Source organism: Anomalospiza imberbis, chromosome 5 (genome assembly GCF_031753505.1).
Source record: "Anomalospiza imberbis isolate Cuckoo-Finch-1a 21T00152 chromosome 5, ASM3175350v1, whole genome shotgun sequence".
In the NCBI taxonomy this organism is placed as follows: Eukaryota; Metazoa; Chordata; class Aves; order Passeriformes; family Viduidae; genus Anomalospiza; species Anomalospiza imberbis.
Genome location: NC_089685.1, coordinates 24343865 through 24361395, shown reverse-complemented (window position 1 = coordinate 24361395; position 17531 = coordinate 24343865). Strand labels below are relative to the sequence as shown.

Genomic DNA, 17531 nt, shown 5'->3' with positions numbered 1-17531 from the left:
TTTTTAAGAGGAGGTTTAAGACCAGAGAGGTCTGACAACTTGACCAAAAGCCTGAAAATGCCAGCAGAAAAAAAAAAAAAACCAAAAAAAAAACCACACCATCACAAAAAAACAAAACCTCAGCACTACTTCAGTTTTTGAGCCAGTCTGAAGCTTTTTGCTGCTTAACTCACATTTTTCTAACTCCAAGTATGGACAAAACCTTACATTGTGCTTTCTCGTGGGGTCCTGGTTAAGAACAATGTCTGATTTTGCACTGGGCTCTTCTTCTCAGTGTCATTTTGACTATAGACTACGCAAGTGCTTTTTGAGTGTGAAAAACATAGCTCTGCCCACATAGCTTCTGTGGGCAGAAGGTAGTTTGAAGCAATGATGAGCAAAGGATAAATTTTTGTCCTTATATATCCAGGCCATTTATGGAGAAGCAAATAGAAATGCTGAGGCATATGGCAGGAACCAAGGCCATCCTGTCTGGGAGGAGTGCTGCAAAGAGCACAGTGTACATTGCTTTCTCTGTGGAGGTGGCTGCATGGTGGGGGCTGGAACAGTTCATGTCATCCTTCCAGGACAAATCCTCCAGAAGCAGGCAGCTGTAGGCATGCTGTCCCTGCTCCTGCTGTGCACCTCCCCACTGGACACTAGCACAGCTGGGCAGCCACAGAATCAGCCTCCAAATCCTCCTTCCTAAGAGGTTTTCTCTGGGCAGATGCAGGGACATGTTTGCCCAGCTGATCATTGTCTTCACAGAGACAATGTCCTTTTATAAACAAGGTGCATATCTGTTAGACTGTTCATGGCAGTGAGTCATTTCCTATTCCTTTTCTATTTGCTCCCCTGAACAGAGATTTTTGGTTTGGTTTGGGTTTTTTTGTTACTAATTGGATAGCAATTCAGTAAATAAATATGAGCTTGTGACTCAAGCTATACTAGCCCTCTGCAAAGGGAGATAGGAGCTCTGAGCACTGAAGTGTCTATCGCTCCTCCAACAATCAGGACAGCCTCTTAGTCACAGTAACTAATGGTATTTTTGACCATAGCACTGCTTTTTATAAATGCATCTGGGCTGTTTATCCCAGGCTAATCCCACCCTGGATCTGAGGAGTGCCACAGTCCAGCTACATGCTGCTAATCCTCCGAGGGAAAGCATCCCTACAAGTGTTTAAGATTACTCCTCTCACTAGATTCTAACACTAGTGAGTGAGATGCTTTCAGGGAACTTTACAATGCTGTATCCCCCTGGGACATAGCAGGGACAGCCTGTGCAGGATGAATCAACGCCATACGTCAAGTTCTGTTTGTATGTTTCAGAGTAACCAGGCAAAGTCTTTTAACTTTCCATCCTAGAGCTCGAGCAGTACTTTCCTGAATGTCAGCCAGGAAAATTTTGTAGATTTGGCAGTAGACTGTGGGAAGCCTGGTTGAAGACCAGCCCAGAGTGCTGGAGCAGAGGCTTTATATAAAGAGAGAGAATCCAAACACCTTCCTTTGTTTCATGCTACAAACGAATACAAATGGAGCCCTGAGATTGCAATCAAGTTCCATTGTATAAGTACAGGCCTTTCCATTACTCCATTACAGCTTTTTGGCATGTACAGCTTCATTATTTTTCAGCTGGAAAACTAATTAAAATGAATTCTTCTTTATTTATCAGAGTGTTAATGCTTCAGTTCTCAAGTCTCCGCTGGCTTCCAGCCATTTAATTTTGGTCCCTAGGGCAAAGCCTGACAAATTTAGATAAAGCCATTACTTAATGTTCCCCTCCTGAGAGAAAACAAGAAGTGTTTCCTGTTCTTATTACTTGCACAAAGTCAATTTCCATGGTAAAATTTCAGCATGATCAGAGCTTTTGCACCCAACATCTCTCTCCTCCCGTGCTCCCCACTCAGCTGCAGTGGCTGAGGCAGGGAGTGTTGCCAGGCTCCAGCTGGACTTTCCTCAACACCCTGAAAACCATGAGGTGAACAAAGGCTTTGCTCAGGTGCTTGCCCTTTGCCTTTTGGAACCACCCTCTCCAGTATCTCCGAGGTACTTTTACTTCAAGAGTGCTGTGTTTTACCTCCAAGGAGAACCCAGCCCTGGGGATCCTGGCCGTGCCAAGTGGTTTAGTCAGAGCTCTGGTATGGGCACTGCCCAGTTCAAGTGCATTCAAAGCTGCCAAAATCCACCGCCTTCTTTTTTTTTCTCCCCCAGTGTGTGTATCACAAAAGTTCACGCACTTTTCCAGCAGTGTGTTGACTTAACCGGGACCTGTCCTCCCCAGCTTTGGAGCCTGGTGCAACAGGTAACAAACAGCCCCTTCCCATGGCAACACAGCTTAATGCCTGTGCACCGGGGCAGTGGGAGGACTCCAGCAAGCAAACGAGGTGCTGAGCCTCAGCTCAGGAAAGCAGCCAGGATGATGCAAAAAGTTTAGAGGGGAAGCAGAAAAACAAACAGAAAGGAAACACAGCAAAGTATTGGCAGTTGCGAGGGGACAGGCAGAGAGCAGCAGCACCTCTGCGTTTCCCTCCCTGTCCATGTCTCTGGTGCACACCTCATAGCCCTTGGCCACCAGAGCTCTGCCCAGCATTGCTCTTCAGTGCTCTCTTTATAACACTCTTACATTTAAACAAAGCTGACACCATTGAAGCCCAGCTCCATAGCAGAAGTTCACTCAAATATTTCCATAAAGCCAGCTTGTTTAGGGAAAGACTTGGCCAGACAAGGACACAGCTTGCTGAGTGCTGTTGAATTGCAGTATCTAAGATGTGTTGCCACGTTCGGGACTGAGAGCAGATATTGCAAAATGTCTGTTGACTCCCTGGTAGCAGCACAGGGCTGGCACACTGGGCCAGGCTGTGCCAGTGCCCCGGAGGAACTAATTTATTTTTTTGACCTCCCTGCACAGATGGGACACCTTGCTTCACAGGCCATGCTGGTACAAGCCCTCAAGGAGCCAGAAGCATCTCATGCAAGTGCCAGCACACCTCTGCTGTGCTGACATGTGCCAGGGCCAGCACCTCTATCTCGTGCAGGGACAGGCTCTGCCATTTAGCCCTCTCCTGTCTGAGTCAAAGCGAGATGCTGCTGCCTGGCCGGGGCTGCCCAGAGCAGGTAGGAAAACACAGCTCTGAGATGCTCCCAGCCAGGGCCACCACTGAGGCTGTCAGATCCCCAAAACTGAGAGCAGGAGGGGAAGGCAGGGAGGAGATGCCTGTTCCACAGCAGCTTGGATTCGGGAGGGGACAGCACTGGAAGCTCCGTTCTCCTGCATTTCTGGGACAGGCACAAACAAAAACATCCTCGAGGGCAGATGTTTGGAAAGGAAGCAAAGCACACAGCTCCATTTCTGCTTACTTATGCCAGACCAGGAAAGCAGATGAGTGAGGCATGCAAGGAACAAAACCTATTCACCAAAGACCTTCACACTGCCCAAGTGAACAGCAATACACTCCTTGTTCACCTTACCCTCTCTCAAAATCAGCTATTTTTTGCTGATTTTTTTAAAGTGTTACTAATTTAAAAATACACATAGGATTTGAAGATGTCCTTTTAACTACTTCTTTTAAACTTCAGCATTTTCAGCTGAATTATTATTGTGTATTTACAGTTTTGTACAGAAATTCATTGCACAATCTCAGTTTTTCTAATCTCAGCACAAATCTCTGATGGGTCCTCTTGTCCTACCACCTATTCCTGAATTCCATACAGCTTGAATTGTACTGGGGCACGTAGGCTGTTAAAGCAGCAGGCACACTTATGAAGATTGCAAAAAATGCATCCTGATGCCATGTGAGATGATTCAATGGATTGAAACTCAGAAGTGAGCAATAGGCAGAGACTGAAACACATTTTGGGCTAAAGTGCTTTGGATAGGTTCCTACACACCATTTACAGAAAAACTCGTAACAGCCAGTGCTATGTGACAAACACTTCTTAAATCAACATGATTCAAGTAGTCATTTTCACTTTTCATACTGAGAATGATATTAGAAAGTGTTACCATTTTGAAATGTTTTCGAGAAGATATGAGAGGCCAATTTTGCCAATAGCTTAAGCAGATGCAGTTACTGTGCACTTTCAAGTCAATAGGGAATTTGATCCCTTTTTAATTTTCCACACGCAAGATTTAAAATCCCAGCTGTGGCTGTTGTCCAGGATAAGGTCAAGGGAAAATACTTGTTCTCTCTTTGTTAGAGAATTTTTAAGGTATTTGTATTGAGAAATTCTTCTGCTTCTTAGTAGGAAGGAGGGACTTGAATTTAGTAGAAAGATAAGAGGTAGGATGTGCCTTCTGAAGTCCCTTAGAAAATCACTAGTATACTATGTTACAAGGCCCTGACAAATTCCATTTCCCATGAGTCCATAGAGTTATATTGGGACTTACTCTGTAGTTTCTTCACTGGCTCTTCACCCTCTGGAGGTGCTCTGTGCAACTGTAGCAAAAAGGAACTACTCTCATAGTCTGGATGTGAAAGCTGTGTGCATGTTAAGATCCCACCGTTCAAATGTTTGGGATCTGAAGGCAGGGTAGAACCAGTGACCTGATGACAGAGAGCTGATAAAGAAAGAGCACTAGTAAAGAATTATGTGAGAAGGAGAGTTGTAGTGCAGCAGGCAGGAGCAGAGACGGGCATGGGAAAAGGAAGGAGGAAAGAGGGAAATGAGCTGTCAGCAAGATGACTCGTCTAGAGTGCAGGAAATAGGGAAAACCTCATTTCTGGTCCTTTTGGTTTCTCACACACTGTGCTGCACAGATTCTTAGTTCTTCCTCACCCCCACCCCTCTGTGCAGTAACACAGCTTAAAAAATAAAGGTAAAATGCACTCCTGCCTTCTCCCATCTCACATAACACATGGATTGGCTCTAAAGATGGCCCCCTGGGAGTATTCAGCAGAGAAATACCATTAGGTATTTCTCCATACATAATTACTAATTACTCAGTCCTGAGACAGGTGCCACAAGGTTTTGTATTTGCACAGAAAGCCCCTGGGGAGCCTTGGAGTAAGAAAAATCATCATTCAGTAGTGTTTGGGCATCCAGAGTTTAGACAGAGTTTAGGCAGTGAACAGAATTCAAAATCTGCTTTTCAGCTTCCACATCTAGAAGAGTCCATGTTAGAACTTCCCTGAAACTGCTCCAAGCTTCCAAGTGTTTCACTTTGTACTGCTAGCTGGTATTCCATTAACTCGGGTGTTTATATAACATTAATAGGAAACTGTGCTAGTGTTAATAATAACTATCTTTATTAAACTCAGCTTGAAGTGTCATTATTTTGCTTCTATTTACAGTTTTGATAAGAGAAGAGGCAAGGCCTGCTAGACTGTTAAAAAGGCAAAAGCTTTTCTACCATCAAAATGCCACTTACAGCCCCTGTTAAGTGTATCATCCTTAGTTTTTTGGTCTATAGGAAAATGAGCAAAACAAAGGGTTGGGAAGTCTACTGAGTACATCCAAAGTCACAAGGGAACTGGAGAAGACAGCACCTCTGTTTTGCAATCTTTGAAAACATTATAGCCTCAAGGGATACAATCTTCAATAGGATCCAACATTTTATCATAGGATCAGGTGTTTAATGACAAAATGAGTCATTTTGTCTGAATTGCTGCTAGCCATAAAGGCTGAGACAATAAAACATATAATAAATATATCTACCTTGCAGGAATGATGGTAACACATGTAAGCTGGATCCAGTTTTCAAGGGCAGCCATAGGAGGAAAGGCATAGTAAGTAGCCTTGGATGATGGAAAATTGTTTAAGCAGGTTTACATCTACACAGTCTTGGATTCTCTGCTGTGGTTAACTGCATTTGATTTTTATATGGAAAGACAGCTAAAAGCTTTCACCACAGGCCTCTATTTCCTCCATTTGGGAGAAAGGTAAGCTTCTAATATGGACAGATGTGATGTTAAAAGTGTACAACCACACTGTAAACTGCACTACAGATAAAAAAAAAAAAAAAAAAAACAACAACAACAACAACAAAAAACACCACCAACAACAAAATAAAACAAATAGGCAGGCCCAATGTGCAGTATTTCTTGAAAGAGGTTAACTTACAGGAAAAAAACATCTAAGGTCAAGATGTATGATTTATTACTGAATAGTTTGTGGTTAACAGAAAAACGCACACATGAAAACATAAAGACATAAAATATGACACTGTCAAGTGCACTTTCTTAATTAATTTTGTTCTAGTATTTATTTTCCACATGGAAGCTAGAAGTGAGTGGTTTTGTGAGTAGTTTAGAAAATTTAGAAATTATCTGACCACACAAACTCGGGTTTCAAATAATTTTCTCAAAGACACAGCATTTTCCCTCATGATGCTTCTTTCTTTATATGAGGGATACTTCTATTTTTTTAGGTTGTAGTGTGGAGCTTAACATGGGTCAGGATCTGCAGCAGTGACCCTGACATATAAGAGCACTGTGAGAAGAAGGTGGGTTAAGCACCTTTCTGGACCTGCCAGATTGCTCCGTGAGCAGCACAGGGTGTGCCCCCTGCCCAGAGCACGGGTACTCAGCTGATCATAGTGCTCTGTGTGTCCCTGGGATAAAACCTTACAGTGCCGACTTCTTGAATGGTGTGGACACTTCTGATTTCCCAGTCTTAAAACGGTATAGGAGAACTGGGAAACAAGCAAAGAAATGCCACATGTATGATCCTAGATGTAGGGAATATCTCCTGTATCAAGAATAAAGACAGTTAAACAGACAAGCACAGTTCAGCTTGAGAACAGAGAACACTGGTGGAGATTTGATAATTGTCCTACAGTCATCAGTGATGGAGAGGATGAACAGAAAATGCCTTCCTGCGCTATGAAAATGCTACTGCAGCTACAAGTTTACAGGGGTTTAGAAAGGAAAGACAGATTACTGGAAGACCTCCAGAAGAAAAGGCCACCCATTTCAGAGTCCAGTCTGTCCCTATAGCTATTTTGTGCATTTCAAGCACTCCAGAAAACCCTTTTTCTATATAAGGCCACAAAAAGCCTTATAGGCCTTATTATTTCAACATGCAAGACAGAACTTTTCCTACTCTTTGTATCTTTCAAAGCAAGCCTAGCTGAAGAGTGCCAAGATTGTGCCCTTTTCCTTCGCTAAACTGCAAGGAGGGCAATGTGTCAACTGTAGGAGCTGCAGTAGACATCCAAAGTAATTCAGAGAGCAAGAATTGATGACAGCTGGAAGCATCTGGGCTCTCCCCAGCTTCTAAATCCAAAGCTGTACCTGCAGTTGCAGGATCCAAATACTTCAGTGGTGAATACCTCCCTCTGGAAAATCCCCATCACATAAACGGAAAGTAATGCTTAGATACACACAGAGAAACACACCAGTAGAGGAATGATGAGTTACTCATAAATATATTTGAAAATCGTTCTCCTTACATTTTTTATGGATACACAGAACAATCATTTTCCTCAGAATAAACCATTTGACAGCTTCTACTGTACATTGCAGCAGTGTGCATGCAGCTGTTGTCTTTGAACATTGGGTGTTTCCTCAAGAGTAATATTTTCTGTCTTGTTCTTCTCTACTTATAAAGAATCCTAGAAAAAAATCACACGAGAAAGTGAGTAGGTTTTATTTCTGTGTGTGCTCTACAATACATTTTCATGCATTTAAGCTAAATCAGGCCAGTTGATAAAATCATAGAGTGACGATGAGAAGGATAACAGGATATTATTTGAATATTGTGGATAAAATGAATGACTGTAGAAAATGAAGGAATTTAAAGTGTTCTTATACCTTAACTGAAATCCCAGGAAGTAGCAGAGAATAGCTGTAGTAACTATTCCTCTAACCCTGGTGCTGTTTTCTGAATGGTTGATTTAGATATGCACATAGGCAAACGGGGCTCTATGATTATTGAATTAAGAATAAGCACAACCAGCAAGAGTTCATCACCCCAAAAAAGACAAATTGGAGTGCTTTTTTTTTTTTTAATACATAATAATGGGACCTTTGTTAAGCTTTTAATTAATGAGTTCTATTCATGGATCACCCTGGTGCTATAAAATTGCTCAAAGCTTGTCTGTTTGTCAAGTGTAAACCCACGATGTTCTGGCACAAGCCATTTTCTCTCCAAACCAGCCCAGTATTTGCTTGAAAATCTCTACCAATGAAAACTCCCTCTCCCTCTGGGCTCCCTGAACAGCTGTGTGCAGGAGCAGGACACTGAGCTTCTAGGGAAAGCTCCAGCTGAATGCTTTCTGCAAAACTAAGTCAGCTTTAAAAGGAAACTGGGAAGTCCCTGGAAGGGTGATTCCCACCAGCAGCTCCTCTGGACACACAAACACGGCTTCAACAAAATTCAATCACTGCTGTCACCCCTCCAACAGCAGTGGCAGTCCTGCCATGAACCCCACCATCCTGCAGCAGAAACCCAAGCAGCAAAATATAATTACAAAAGATCACATGCATTTTAAGGGGAGCAAAAATATGAAATATAAGAAAAAGCAACTTGAAGATGAATGTTTCACAGTGATGGAAAAGAAAAGATTGCAATGCATGAAACCCATGAATCATTTCGAGATCTTCAGTCAGATAGATAAAATATTATTATTATTATTTCATGTAAGTAATGATTATATTGCATTTGAAATGGCTTTGTAATTTCCTGTCTGATGCTACCCTTAGGTCTCTTCTATATTACCGCTTTTCAATTATCTTTTATTTTTCTTCTTGAATATATATGTTTTGAATTATTTTTTCATCTGATGTATAAGCCCACTCTTCTTCAGATTGGATCTTATATTTCCTGCCCACATTTCTGCAGTTAGGAGTTTATTGCTTTGTAAAGCTGAAAAAAAGGAAATAAATAACAAAAATAAAATAAAATAATGTTCATGTCATGTATTTGTATTTATATCTGAAAACACATAGTCCCTGCTACAAGCACTTTTTAAAATATCTTTGTGACATGTCCCAATTCACTGTTGTGCATGTATCTGTGCATTCAGATTGGAAAGAAAACCAAACACACCCAGACTTTATAATCACATATTGCTGTCTAAAAACCCTTTGAATTGCAAGGCCAAAGGAGGTGGATGAAATCCAGCTCTGCCAGGTTAAGAGATGGAGAATTTCAAGGTCAATGCTGCTCCAGGAAAATTCTCCAGCATTGCTGTTCACACATTACAAATTAAATCACAAATGCAGAGCACAACCATAAAATTTAGAGGGATGAACCCGTACAAAAACCAGAAACAAGGGCAAGAAACCCCTTAAGGGGAAGGTCACACCTCAGAGCAGAATCCAGGCATGGAACAGGCAAGTGTCCCAGGTAGCACCAGCTACCAAGGGGACCGAGGGAGCTCCTGGGCCACCACCTCTCTACATCATCTCAAGCAAAACCAACCCTGAGTGACCACACAGCTTGACTGCTCTAAACCTGCAGATTCAGTAAACTGAAGATTTCACCTAATGAAACTTTTCTAAAATGCATGCCATTGCAAGCAGATGGTAAATATCATTTAAAAGCAGAAATTTTGTTAAAATACTTCAGAGGCTATTAAACTGACTGTCACACTCTCCTGTCTGTGCTTCTCAGTCATTTTAAGTGAATTAAGGCTGGGATGGGCTATTTGCCTTTCTCAGGTTTATTTCTGCTTTGTTTTCATCAATCCAACAATTTCTGTGTATTCTTCCATTTTCAAGGCCATAGGTTCCCTAAAGTAGGATACTAATTCAGTAGCACCAGAAAGAACTAAAAATCCAACTGGCTATCCTGGGAATCACTGCTGCAGTTTAATAAGCTTCAGTTTTCTCTTACTAATCTAAAATAAGACATGGCACATGATATTTACCAGCTGTTGTACATTTACTGCCTTAAATACATTTTTTATTGTCAATGAAGCGCTATGAAGAACCCACTCATAGCCTTATTTGGACTAAACTTTACACCATGCCATATCAGATCTCTTTTTTATTTGCATGTCTATTTGCTTTGTTCACTTACTTTTATTGGGCCCAGATACGAGCAGTGTTCTTTAATTAGTACAAGTCATTATATGCCTGGAAAAATCAGATATAATTCTTCTCTGTTGCAAGATATTTTAGAATATTTGCAAGTCAAAATGTTGACAGAAGACTGTCTCACCACCCCAAAAGAATTGCAAATCCTGTTTGTAATTAATTTCCAAATCTCACAGGCTATAATATCTGCCACACACTGCAACTCCAGGATTTCTAAGGTGGACATTATTTGGCTTTGCATGAAAAACTTACAGCTGCAAATCAGTCACATTTTAGCCATAAAAAATTCAACTGCTCAGCTTTATACCAGGTGAAATCCCCACCCCTTTCAGTGAGCTTTTATAACAAGACTCTGCACACTTTCCCTGAAGTGCCTCGCTGAAGAACAGGTCTTCCATCAATCTGCAGTAGGTGCAGCAGCACCGGGAGAAGCTTCCTCCTCACTTAAGGACTGGACACCTGCCCACTCCTGGGCTGCAGTGTCCTGTTCTGCCCCCTCAGTTGATGCCAGTATCCTGCTTCTGCCACGAGAAGCAAGACTTCAGGTCTCAATATGTCACTCGCCCTGATATTCATTCCTAGTAATCTGCAGGAGGGCCTCAGGTGTCTCTGTCCCTCCTATGTCCCCTGGGAATGGCTCCTTCCCCACCCACCTGGAGCTTCCTGGTTCCCACTAGCATGGTACAAGGGGAGCCCAGCATCTGTTTTCCCCACTTCAGCCAGTGTTTCAGAGGCAAAGCTGCTGAATTCATGTCCTTCCTCATGTTGGTTAGAAATGTCTGTGACAGTAAACCCTCAGTACCCAGTAACTGGGAAGATACTGGGAGCACACACTGTACAGTAGGAGGAAGAGGCTGATGCTGGAGTGTTTGTAGACTTATAAACACAACAGTCCCATAGGTCTGAACAGAAGTACCAAGGCCAACCAAAACTACAGGTTTTGAGATTCCAGATCTAGCATTCTAAATGAGTTTCTCTCCATTAGTGATGTCTGATTGATGAGTGATTAGTAATGATGAGAAGAAAAACAAATGTGTTCTTTTAGCTCTGTTCAGATCTCAAACCATCATACCTGCTCACAAAGGTCTCAAGAGAAGTACAGAATTCAGAGAACATTCTCCAAGGTATGTGTGTATACATTCAACCAAAACAAAGAAGAAAGCAACTGAAATGGTGCTTGGCAAATGTCATGGTACCATAGTCTTCATTTTCAGTCTAGGAGCTTTTAATTTTATAGACAAGGCTGTTTCATGCGAATGCAACTGCAAATTTGTGGGTGAAAGTAGTTACCCTCTAAGTCCCTGATGATATTCATTCACAGTGAAAGATCTGTAAGAACATCATGCCTTTTTCAGAAAGGCTGCATCAGTAAAGGGAAGTGTAATGTGTTATTAATGAGAGACAAGTCTTGTTGTCTTGTAGTTGCTAGGTAAACTGGACAATGGACTTACCATATTTATTCCATACAGTTACTGTCGCTCTCAGAGCACAGCAGGAAGAATATCTGTGAGCTGCTGTAGCAGTGTGGCCTGAAAACAAAGCCAAGATGACCTGGTAAAAGACAGGTTCCTCCTCATTCCCTTGACCAAAATCTCAAGCTGGCTTGTCATTGGCCTTGGGGTGACAGTCACAGGGGAAATTCTCAGTTGCCAGCCCTCTGAGGGCATCATGATATAAAAAAAATTACTTTTCACAAAGATCATTTCTGGTCCATTCTTCCAGATGTTCCCAAGATATACATGATATCTCTTGAGAATAAGGAATCATAAATTCTCATCTTCTCTATCACTAAGCAGAGAGCTGTTAGCAGCCCTGCCCAGCCCTGCCACAGCTGTTTTACTGATCCCCTTGCCACCAGGTCCCATGACACCTGAGAAGGCTGATGAGAAAGTGGGTGGGAAGTCCATATGTCACCCACCAGTCTGATGTTACTATTAGTGCCAAATCTTATTTCCTTTAAGTTTCCTTCAGAAAGTTCAAATGGGAGGCTGCAGAATCTGAAATATTTCTAAATTACAATTTTCTGAGTTAAGGCCTGGAAAAGCACTGACCTTTAGCATTGCTTGTTCTTGGATGTGCCTTCCTCTTCCCTTTGTGAGTGGTCTGTTTGGGTATGTGAGAGACCCAAGGGAGATACATGTGCAAAGACAAGAGCCTTTACAAGGCAAGCTGTGAGAGCAAGGGATATGACTGATGAAGTGTCATGTGTGAAAACCAAGTGGTTCTTTAAAATTGGCTCTTTCTAACACCAGATATGATCTAAATGTAAAAAATGTAGAACAGAATCTTTATCTTGTTGAAGGCTTTCCCAGAGATAGAATTTTTAAAGTCCACCAGTATCTTCTTCTCAAAATGTTCCAGACTGGGATCCAAGCCTAATGGCTCAATCTGATCCAATTTGGTGACCTGCACTGTGTAAACACTTCAAACTGATTGAAACTGAGGAACAGTAATCTAGGACAGTTTAGGCAGCCTATAAACTAGTTGTCAGATAGCTCATCCTTTATAAGCTGGTAAAATATTCCCTGACATAGTCTTGCATTATTCTCTTTCCTTTTCCCTTAAGTAGCAGTGACAGAATTCCAACAGCAATTCATAGTCACAGAATCAAAGAATTATTTGTGTTGGAAAAGACCTTTAAGATCTGTAAAGAGGATTGTGGAAACTAGTGCTGAACAGTGTGGGACAATAGAGGGGTGGCATGTGTGTGGCCATGGCAACTGTGCATGGCAGCATGGCCACACCAGTGCCCCCAGCTCAGGTGGAGCTGTTCAGTCACCAGGATATGCTGAAAACACTGGGGTGTAGCCCACTTGAGTCCCCATTTCCTGTTTAAGAGGAAAGAAGTATTGAAGTAAAGGGAGGGTAAACCAGCAAATTATAGATTATAATTGCCAGATTAGAAGAAATTCCTTAATTTAGTAAACACATTTATCTATAATCCACAATTTGGGTGACTTGATGAAAATATAATACAGTATTCAAGAGCATCTGCTGTATGTTATGCCTCTCTTTGTGGTATATTTTTTTCAGAAATGCAGGTTTGAAGATGGACAACTTAAGATATATAATAGCATTCCCTTGGCTGCTTAGTTGGGCTTGATACATGCAATGTGCTATATGGAAATGCACAGGAAACTAACACATAAGGCTCTCCACCATCTGTAGTGTGGCTCTAATTTTTTTCATGCTTCCTTAGTATTGAGAAGGAAACTGGAAAATCTTTGATCTGCTCCATCTTTTTGCTCCATACAGTGACACATGCTGAACCTTGTAGAGCATGTCAGTAGAGCTGGCTCAAATGATTGAGTGATTTTTGTTATTAAAACTGAGATAAAACCTTCTAATTTTTCTTTTATATTCCAGTTCATTAATAAAACTGGGTAGGCTTCTTGTGGTTTTGGCAAGAAAATGAAGCACAATGAAACCTTCCATTTACTTGCAATTCATTTTGCAGCTAATGGTCTTGAAGCTCCAGACTGACATGAAGCTTGGATAGCAAAGGAAGGCTTTTTATTCATTCACATGGAATTCACAGTCCTAAGGATTACTCATGATTTGTAGTGCATCCCATAGAAATGAGAGCTTCAGTTGGAGCAGTATCTTCCTTTACTTACTGCTATCACTAAACCAGTGCCATATTTTTGCCCATGCTGATAAAGGGAGTTAAAGCAAAACCTGAATGTGCCTTTAGTCCCTAGTTGCCCCTGTAGCACTCTGGAAAATGCCTGGGTAAGCAGCCTGGAGAGGCAGCCTGCTGCCAGAGCTCAGTCGTCTTGCAAAGGCTTTCTCCAAACCCTCCCAGTCTGCTTATCTCACCTGCATCTTTCTGTGCCAGGACCACTCTCAGCCAACCAGCCAGCTAGGGACAGTCTCAGGAGAAACATTTCAGAATTATTAAGAGTGCAAGGAAACCAACATAATCAGGAAACTTTCTGTGAGCTTTAAACACAAAAATGTATGTTAGACTTGGTCTGGTGCTACAGATATTTCACCTGCAACACTGCATCCATCTCTGGGGCCCTCAACACAACAAGGACATGGACCTGTTGGAGAAAGCTCAGAGGAGGGACACAAAGATGATCAAATGTCTCTGGGATAGGAACTTCTCTCCTATGAAGACAGGCTGAGAGAGTTGGAGCTGTTCATCCTTGAGCAGAGAAGGCTTCAGTGAGACCTCGGAGTAGACTGTCAGTCCCTAAGTAGATCCTGCAAGACAGCTGGAGAGGGACTTCCTGCAAGGGCATGTAGGGATAAGACAGGGAAGAATGGCTTAAAGCAGAAAGAGGGGAGGCTTAGATTAGATATGGAGAATAAATTCTCTAGAGGATGGTGAGACACTGGAACAATTTGCCCAGAGAAGTTTTGGATGACCCATCCCTGCAATGTTTAAGGCCAGGCTAGATGGGGGTCTGAGCAACCTCCTCTAGTGGAAGGTGTCCCTGCCCATGGCAGAGGGGAACTAGATGACCTGCAAGGTCCCTTTCAACCCAAGCCATTCTATGATTCCATGATTCCATGATTCCATGTGTGTATGATGCTATGATTCTCTGAGCAAGGCATGTAACCCCCTGTGCTTTGAGATAGACAGATGTTGCTATTTCTGATAATACTGCTTGGAGTCTTCAATAACTCTTTTTTTATGTAACTAAAACAAAGTGAGAAATTAGAAATTCTGAGCTCTATAAGGGTAAAGAAATCATCAAACCCCCTCTGCTGCCATTGGAGCATTTACAAGGAAGTGGTTAAAGTCAAGAGTGGTGTCCAGGCACACTGCTCCTACAGATGGAGCCTCCAGCCACTACTAATGGCAGGGATCGTGTTGCAAGCAAGTGCACACACATTTAGCAAAAGCAAAACATTACCCTTGAGTAATACTGTACTTTGAAAATAAATGTGTCACAGACACCACTAATTTTAAAGCAGGAAGGAATTCCATGTATTTCTCAAAATTGCAACAGAGGATCTGTGTTCATGGATACACATAGACACAGATACACAAACAAGTTATGAAATGCAGTTAATTCTGCCCTTACTCATTACTGGACTAAATAACACTGATATACTTCACCCACATTCAGAAAATTCTCATCCATTATCTTAACTTTTTTTAATTCACTTATTCAATTTAAAATGAAATGCAGTATTTCCTCCTCCTCATTTGGCAGACATTTTTGGTGAGCCGGTAGAGAGGAAACAGCCATATACAATAGGGTTATTTAATTTATTTTGTGAGAAAATTATAGTTTTCCAACAATCAATGCTAAAAATGGCAATAAGTCAAACTATTAAGAAGTTATGTGTGACCAGCACTCAGTATATTAAGAGTTTCCATAGAGTTTATGTGTTTTACTTTAGTCTGCTTCACAGTAATGTTAACCTCTAGCATTCTGCTATTGAATCTGGGACACCGACTCTGCCAGAAAAACTTCTGATTTACACTGCTGTATAATGAAATTATATGATCTATTTTTTCAGCAATTACTATGCATGATTATATAACCCTTTCTGATAAAGCCATTCTTCAGCCGAGAAATTTCTCTCTTCTCTGCTCCAAATATTTTTTCTGATACTATTTCTGCTGATTCCTTTAAATTTTATATTCATTGATGACAAAAATACCCGAAAGGACCTTTCCAAGAAGTTGGTCAAGAGAAAACCCAAAAATCTGCTGTGGTACACAGAGGGCAGCAGCTGGAGATGTGCAGCAGCTGTGTTCTGTGTGGCCTCTGCAGGGGCACTGGAAGAGTGAGCTTGCCATTTATATGGTGGAATTTTGTGAATGGTTTTTAAATGGTTTTGCTAGTCACTGATGCTAAGGAAAGAAAGTTAAAAGCCAGCACTTACACATACCATCTCTCTACCAGAAGAGAGATTTTAAAGCTATGGACTAAACAGAGAGGCTCCCATATGGAAAGTAATATCTTACTGGAACAAACAGTTTTAATAACTTATTTATTCTACTTTCATAAGGCAAACCCATTAATTAAAATCCCAAAGAGTTTAGGGAATATTTTACTATTACGTTTTACTGTGAAGTAGGAAGAAAGTAAATCCAGCAACAGAATCTGTGGGCAATATTCTCAAACAAGTACTTTGAAGCAAAAAGCATATGACTCACCTCCTGCTGAAAAACTGGTCCTTCCCTCCTGGGACACCACATCTGATGTTGTTGCAGCTGCTTCCATGTGGCATTTTCCGGACCATTGCTTTACTCCTGATAGAAGAGTTCTGCTACATTTGTGGTCAGGCTGAAGTGCATGCAATTTAAAATGTGAGAGCAATGGAGAGGAGTCTTTGCAAACTGTGTCACCCAGCCTGGGGCACCAGGAGGGATCCAGCCAGAGAACTTGGAAAGACCTTATTCATGTGTCGGGGCTGGCAGGGCAAGTGTAGGAAGACTTCCCTCCAGGAGGAGGCTCCTAGCTCTTTTTGTTCTAACTCAGATTTTACCTACACACTAATTTTTTATCAATCTTACCAGGCTTAACAGAATTTTTACCAGCATCTCATGAAGAGATGCTTAAACTACCACATTTACTGCAGATAGAGAGGAAAAAGCAGAAATGTTTGGATCTGTGTTGGAAGGCTGGGAATCAGCAAACTCTCTTGACTTAAACAACAGAAGGGAAGAAAGAAATACAGCTTTTTGAGACTTGAAATGTTAGTGGAAATTGAAAATTAGTGGAAATATTGACAATTTTTGGCAACAAAATAAATTAATTTTTAGATCCTTTTTCACTTTTTTCCTGGAGACACTAGCTGAAAGATGGATTTCCAGAAATTAAAAAGAATAAGCAGAAGTAAGAATCATGGGATTATAGAATGGCTTGGGTTGGGAAGGGCATTAAAAAGAATTGGTTTCCAAACTACCTGCCATGGGCAGGGATGCCTTTTACTAGATCAGATAGCTCACAGTCCCATCCAAACTGGCCTTGAATACTTCCAGGGGTAGGGCATCCACAACTTCTCTGGCCAACCTGTTGTCTGTCTCACCACCCTCTGAGTAAAGAAATTCTTCCTTACATCTAACCTAAACCTGCTCTTTTTCCTTTTAAAACCACTGTCCCTTGTCCTGTCACTGTGTGCCCATATAAAAAGTCTCTTTCCCTCCTTCTTATAAGCCCCCTTCACGTACTGGAAGGCCACATGAGGTCTCCCCAAAGCCTTCTCTTTTCCTGGCTGAACAACCCCAGTTCTTTTGGTCTGTCTTCATAGGGGAGTTGCTCCAGCCCTTGGATCATTTTTGTGTCCCTCCTCTGTTTTCTAAAGTAATTAATGCATATTGTCTTTCCACCTCTCAAGGGACAGGCCTTCAAGTAGAACAAATGATCAGCCATTTCATTTGGATTTGGATCCAGATAACCTATCACACAGCGTGAGAAAAAGCTGCATTTAGTAGATGTCCTGTCTTATACATGACTGCATTGATCGGATACATTCTACAAGACAGGGGATCTAATTAAAAATGTCTGTCCTGTGAGAACAATTGCCACTGCAGGAATACTGATAGGACAAGCTGAAGACAGGCAAGATTTCTTCATTCTCACACAACATTTCTGTGCAGGTGAT

General features: G+C 41.6%; 1 long non-coding RNA gene across 1 annotated transcript; it reads right to left on the bottom strand.

The window, feature by feature from the left end:
* Positions 1-7340: 7340 nt before the first annotated feature.
* On the bottom strand, positions 7341-16389 carry LOC137474965 (uncharacterized). Its single transcript, XR_010999589.1, has 2 exons — positions 16081-16389; positions 7341-7531 (listed from the first exon to the last, which is right to left on the bottom strand). It is a non-coding gene; the product is annotated as an uncharacterized lncRNA (long non-coding RNA).
* Between the last annotated feature and the right edge of the window lie 1142 nt (positions 16390-17531).